This window comes from Anopheles stephensi, chromosome 2 (genome assembly GCF_013141755.1).
Source record: "Anopheles stephensi strain Indian chromosome 2, UCI_ANSTEP_V1.0, whole genome shotgun sequence".
Classification (NCBI taxonomy): Eukaryota; Metazoa; Arthropoda; class Insecta; order Diptera; family Culicidae; genus Anopheles; species Anopheles stephensi.
In genome coordinates, this window is record NC_050202.1 from 16,516,065 (window position 1) to 16,523,144 (window position 7,080).

Consider the following 7,080-nt stretch of genomic DNA (forward strand, 5'->3'; position numbering starts at 1 on the left):
TCCAAGAATTAGCCTAGTTTGCTTATATTGTGATCCGCCCCTGTATGGACTGATCATGTAAGGAGAATGCCACTTGACGACGTATTCTGTGAAGTCCTTTTAGACCTTTCGATTAGCAAAGACGCTCGACCGAGAGCTATGTAGAGGATGTGTGGTGCAGGCCAAGCCCTCGAAGCTTGTAGGTTGTAGTACCTGTTAGTGGATTCTTATGAGTTCAAGTACTATAAGAAATTAGTTCCTTCCTGCCAATAGGTAAACTGATCGATTCTTTCTGCTACTGGTACATATTTTGACCTTATTTTGTAAAATTATTTCACCAGGTGTACACCACAAACCCTTTGTAGGATAAAATTAGTGAGCAACTGTATATACGCAACATGTCCTCCCTCCATATCCCGTTTGTAAACGAGACGAATGTGCGGGAGTGTGCGGCCAATCAAACCACCCCGAATGAATATACATTACCGTCGTTGGAACCAGAAATCATGTAAACACCGGGCACGGTCATTTCTCTGCCTCGGGGATGCTAATCAATCCCTCCCGCCAGCAGGAGGCATTACAATATGTATGTGCTCAACTATTCTTGGCTCAATTAAATCAACAATCAAAACCAATCGTAAAGCAAAAGCCTCCACAACAAAACAACGTGGCAGTAGAACCATCAATAAATATGGCGCACACATCCCGGGCAGTTCTTCGTTCGTTCAGCAACGATCGGTAGCCAATTTGGCTGCGGTTCATCGCTTTCAGAGTATATAGTTCAAATATTGACAAATCTAACCAATACCTTCTTTTTTGTTCTGCTGCTTCACTCGGCGGCAAGCTCCGTAGATCGATCGCTCAGTCTTTCAGTATGGCAGTTGGGTAGAGTAAGCAAATTGACTGACTGCTGGTCGATCAATTAATCGATCCTGCCGAGCGAGCGGGCTACCATGTTTGATTAGCTCCCAACAGCTCCAAAAGACAGTAAATGATAGAAAGGGTACATCAAATGGTTTATTGACGCTTTGATTACTTATAAGCCAAGAATTGCTGTGTGACATGGGAGTGAACCAGAGATGTTACGTTGGAGCGAGAGCGAGCGTTACATTTTCCCTTTCTATTTCTATTTTAATGCTTAAAAACAAGCGAAATAATTCAATCTAAAGATTGTGACAAAAACAAGGAAGGTAAGTAGTAATAAATTGACTACATGTTCAAACAAGCTTATTTATTCACTTTTTTGGTATGATCCGCTCGCAGCACACCAAATAAAGCAGCGGCGCGTGATGGAGAGGTTTTGGATATCGTTTCCGAACCCGGATTTCGTTCGCCGAACCGGATCCACCGTTTCCAATGACGTTTACCGGCAGCAGTTGTAGTCCTTGGGGTTGAAGTTACTGATGTGGTTGTTGACAGCCGTGGAATCTTTCCGCGTTCCGGCACTGGTGGCACTGTTGCGAGATCGTGCATCTCTTCTCAGACAAAAAGCGCGCGATGTCTTGTGTTGTTTTTCTCCTAACTTGAACCAAATGGAACATCTTTATGTGCGGTGAGATATAAAATGGGTGATAAAATATTTAGATTTCGCTTCCATAAAATGGTACATGCTGAAGAATTTTAAATGTGTTTAGAAAAAACTGAAATTTGATAAGCAATTTATAGAATGAATTAACACTGGTTTTAGAGACAGACAGTCTCACAAGGAATTCATTCCGTCCGGGTGACTTTATTGGTGGCTTGTGTCGATCAAGGTTAACCGCCGCTATTTAAGCGAACCTCTAAGGGCCTTAGAATTGTGGGCCGTTGTATTTTAACATTTCGACCCAAGCTGGGGCTAAAAATAAACCCGTAAACCCTGTTACCAAACTGGTTATTTATTTTTAATTTGCTTTTTATAGCAATTTAAGGGGAGGAAGGTGGATTAAATTTATTAAATCGAAATTCGTGGTAGAGTTTCTCCTTCGATAGGGTTCCAATTGATATAATGGAGCTTTTGAATCACTCAGGGGGATGTTTCAAATTGATAGGGCAATATGGCAGCCAAAACAGCGCTGGTCAACACAAGGCAGGATCGGGGTTCAAATCCCCATCTAGGCCGTTCGCCCATAGGTGTGAGGTCTGACTATCCAACGATGCAGTATGAATAAGTCTAGTAAGCCAGCAATGGCAGGCATGACCTAAGAGAGGTCGTTAGGCCTAGAAGATGAAGACGAAGAGTCCTTAGTCGCGTAGCACGATTGTCCCTAATTGTATGCAAAATTCCCTTATATGATTGCAAAGCTTCACAACGAGTATTCCCATATCAATTTACAGCTCCTTTATTATGCTTCAAATTTATTTTTAATTTAAAGATGTCACTTTAAAACGTTCATTATTATATTTATGTTATTTGAAAACACTTAACCATTCCTTACCAATACGCTACTGCTTCTTAAGCCCAGTTCCTTCACTGCGAACCGCGCGCTGGTGTGTAAACGTTTTGTAAACAGCCGTACACAGCACAGTAGCTTCCTCACCAATTACCGTGCGCCGTGCGTCACGCAATCGGCCGTTCGATTGGTAAATGCATTGCATTCACCAATTCACTCCCCCCTCACACCCAGCGAGCCCTTCCATCCTTTAACGGTCGATTACTCAACCCACCAGCTGTAGTGAAGTGTGAGTTGCCGTGTCAAAAAAAAAAGCTGGTTGATGTGCGGATCCTACTATTTAGCTAACAGTTTAGCAGCCCCATTTCGATGGTTGCTTTCGGGCGGTAGGAGCTCATTTAGCGCCCGCCACGGTGATGAAGACCCCCGGAATCAAACGAGTTGCGTAATGAAATCAATCCTTGAACGGCCACTTTTTGATAGATTCCCTTCAGTTATTGAATTCTGATGGTACCCCGCGTTAATGGGTGCCTAAACGGTAAGTCTAACAATTCGTTCGTGCATCTCGTCGCCATCGGCAGCTTAACAACGGCACAGCCCTCAGCTGTCAAGCAGGAAGTGTTGAATTATACATCGATTCGATGATGCTTCGCGGTTGTCCTCCAATGCTAACCGTCAGCTTCCTTGTTAAATATTTGATTTTATGTTATTTAATTGCAGTTAGTCTCAAATGTTTGACTTTTTAATTATGTTTCGTTGTGCTTAATTAATACAGTTCTTGTCGGTGTTAAATATTGCTTTAAAGTAAAATAAATTTTCTTCAGCTGGTAAGTGCCACTATATCACTTTTATCATGAGATAATGATATGCCACAGAATAGCGCAGTCGGTAGCACGCTTGCTCCCTACAGCACCCGCGTCGTGCGGGGCCAAGATTCAAATCGCAGCTGAAGCATAACATAACTTTTCGTAGCCTCTGGACTATTAACGGTCGTATTTTGGAATGTGTGAAGATCAAGATCGTCGTCGATTCTATAGAGGTTTAAAATGTGAAGTGTAAAACATTGGTGTTTTAGTTGTTGTTTGTTCCCTTAGGCAGCTCTGAATCTTTAAGCTAGAGTTGCTTGTTGCCAGGTCCAACCGTAGTACCTCAATCTTTTTAAGATCCACACGATCAGAGTCTCACAAACGTTAGATTCAGATAGATATCCCACCGAGTCCTTTCTCAACGGTAGCTCACTTTAATTTTCACCTTTTACAACTAGCTCATCTGGAGCATATAGATAGCGCACACTTGCCTTGCCTACTTCAATATTTTAGCAGCTCATCGCAAAACACTTCCTGCTGTGAAGAGATTGCGATTGTTTTTGTTTTTTGTTTTTTTTTTTTCAAATTCTAAATGTCCCAAAACTTTGAAGTTTTAATGACAATACGTGCCTTCATTTAGGCGCGCTGCTGTATCTTGCTTACCTAATCCTCCTTCTATTGACAAAGACTTGAACCACACAGGAAGCATGACGACGAGACAGGCAGCAGCAGTCGTGTTGTTTCCTCTAGTGTGTTTGCGCCCGTTTCTAGCGATGAGCCACAACTCCATAACAGCCAGCTCGGGTAACAATTGTCTCGGAGGAAAGTGCGCTCTAACTATCCATTACGCTGCAAACTAGTGAGTGAGTGAGTGATTCACAAACAAAGCAAACCATCAACACGAACGATGGTCGTCGTACCAACCGCAGCACTCATGTGTGCCAAGTGTGCAACACCACCGTACGTGACTAAATGGGGGACCTAAACCGTCCCACTTGGTCATCCCCGGGATCGGATGGATTGACTTCACCTCCTGATGACGATTGGCTGACTCTGAGGCTTGAGACGCCCGGTTGATTCACGTGCTGCTGACTGGCTGGATCTATGTCTGCCAAGCACGGTGACACGTTTAACGGTAATGTTCTTATCCAAACGAAGGCGCTCGGATTATCGGGACAATTCCTTATTGAAGCTGAGACGTGATGAGCAAAGAAACAAGACACACACACACGTGTGGACATGACTAATTGTGGCCTGCACTAGATGGACATTGGACACCGATGAAGACATAACAGAGTCGTCAATCATAATTGAACTGATTGGTGTACATCGAGAGGACCTGGTTTATCGTTCGTGATGAGCCGTAATATTGGTTTTGTGGAGATGTTTGATAGGAAATTTCTGAAAGATACTTCCATGTCGCCAATCATCAAATGCACAACCGATTCAAGGAAGCAACAGGTCAACAACAGGTACGGTGTCATTCTCATCACATGATTATCCCTCCGGTCGTCCAGTGGCATTGTCATAACGTGATCACACGAATCTAATAAGCTGTATTGTAGTGAGACCACTAAGTGCCTTATAGAGCTTTGTGACTGATTATGCCTATTTCATCGATGTGATCTATTAATTGCTATGAGGGACTATGAGGCTTCTATAAGGGTACCTTGCTACGGGTAAAATCAAGTCACAGAAAGCCAGTAAATGGCAGGCCGAGACCTCTCGAGATGCTAGTTCCAATGAAGAAGAGGTTCCTAAGGAGGTGACTTATGAGTCGCGGTTGATCAACTGCATCTTCTCTAGGCAGGTAAGGCAGAGTAAGTAGCTACAGGCGCTGAGAGTTCATCTGGTCAATTGTCATCATGTTTCGATATTTAACGTATATTATAGTGATTTTTATAGAGGGGCAGTCCGGTGACGGAGGCGAAATGGCGCCAGTCTTAACACGGCAAGAAGGGGGGGGGGGGGTTCACATCCCACCCAGACCGCCTACCCGTACGTCAGGCTGACTACTTTTCTACGGGAAAAATTTAGTCACAGAAAGACAGAAATGGCAGGCCGAGACCTCTCGAGGTTTGTAGTGCCAAGGAAGAAGAAGAATAGTGATTTTTCCTAATTAGTGTTATGGTCCAACCTGGCTCGGTAGATCTGTCACGGGAACTCACCGGTGACATGCAACGGTCACCGGTTGATGTGTTAGTGCGATCTACCGAGAGGTCAGCGAACGAGCGTGAGCGTCCACTAAGAGTATCAGATTCGTCCTAGCGTCCGAGCGGTGATCTCTCCCCGGTTGACGGTATGTGCTGTGTCTGTGCGTTGATATACAAGTGACGTGAATTTGTATGCGTGTAAAATATTTGATGTATAAATATAAGTTCTGTTAAAAACAAAACATAAAAATTAATTTGAAAGTAATTTTAAGAGTATTTTGAACAACAACAAACTCATGATAAAATGGAGAATAGACAAGAATTATTTGAGACAAAAAAACATAAATAATAATAATTTACGAAAATAGTAGACAACATAGCAACAAAGAGCACAAAACGTTAAAAAAATATGTAAATCGACGAACTAAAGCAGATAAGAACGAAAAACAGAAAGTGTTGAAAGGAGGACCAAAGAAAGTAATAAAAATAAACAGTAAAAGGAAAAACTGCAAAATCAAACAAGTTAACAAATAAGAAAAAAATCCATTCACTTATTCTTATTTTGATAACAAAACGCGAACGAAGTAAAAGACGTCCAAACTAAACTCGTACAATTTTGCCAAAAAATCTTAAAAATCTCGAAGCTCATCAAACAAAACTTTACGCCCAACTCCTCCATCGAACCGGAACTAGGCGTAGTTCCTTCCGCCGTTCACTTCACAACAAGCTCATGATCGGCTGTGCTGCGTCGAGCGCGATGTTGTTTTACTTTTGTTTTTCGACCCCTAAACCCGTGACGCGAACGACACCAAAGATTGTGAAAGTGTTCAGCAAAACCCGGATTGATATAATGGAGAAGGTTGTTCGAAGTGCGAAGAACAAGACGAAAAATAAAATAAAAGCAAACAAACAGTAAAGCAAATTGATCTAAACGAAGCTATAATTAATATGAAAAAAAAATGCAAATAAAAAAAACTATTTTTCTAAATGTTTTATTTATTCTTAACCATAGCGATTGACTTTTCACAATTTGTTATATTTCACATTCAAATTCATCGACTTGGACGCGGCTGGGTGCAGAAAATGATACGTCGAGGGGCTCAATCGTTTGTGTTTACACTTTTATATGGAAGACTGCGTACTGATATTTGCTGTCTTTGCTCTTGTCTACTCCTAACACTCGCATCTACACCATTTTGAAGTTGTGATTCAACGACACCCCTCAAGGAAATGCTTGCTCTGGAGGTGCTCACAAAGTGTGTGAGTCATGTATTGAAGGAATCTTGTATCGTTTAGAATTAACTTAAGTCTCGCTTTTACTGTGGCTCTGTGGTGTGTTGTTTAAATAAATAAAAATAATTTATTGTACAGAGAGGGTGTGGAAGGTAATAAATAATATCCCTATCAAAGTACGGCATCGAACAGGGCTAGAATTTGGGGGGAGATCATTGCTATGTTTCATTCATTTCTGCTGTATTGGTTTGTGATTTTTTGTTGTTGTTATAATTGTTAAAACTTACTATTACGTGCTATTGTGTGTTGGATGTGGGATTTTGTTTATGTAGACAATATTTTAAAATTACATTTCCTTCCTCAAAGCGATCAAATCCAGGGACGTCAATCGGCGAAGGGTATGTGGCTGGCTAATTTTTATTGTCCTTTTGCACAGACCAGTTGTGGGTCGGCAGGTTAGGTTTAACACCTTTCGGTACCCCTATATTTAAAATTAAAGGCACATACACCTACGGCTATTAAAGAAATATGAATAAA

General features: G+C 41.8%; 2 long non-coding RNA genes across 2 annotated transcripts; one reads left to right on the plus strand and one right to left on the minus strand.

The window, feature by feature from the left end:
• Window positions 1-905: 905 nt before the first annotated feature.
• LOC118507196 lies at window positions 906-1,812 on the plus strand. The gene is made up of 2 exons (XR_004905615.1): window positions 906-1,169; window positions 1,243-1,812. It is a non-coding gene; the product is annotated as an uncharacterized LOC118507196 (long non-coding RNA).
• LOC118507195 lies at window positions 1,193-5,020 on the minus strand. The gene is made up of 2 exons (XR_004905614.1): window positions 3,821-5,020; window positions 1,193-1,520 (listed from the first exon to the last, which is right to left on the minus strand). It is a non-coding gene; the product is annotated as an uncharacterized LOC118507195 (long non-coding RNA).
• Window positions 5,021-7,080: the final 2,060 nt, after the last annotated feature.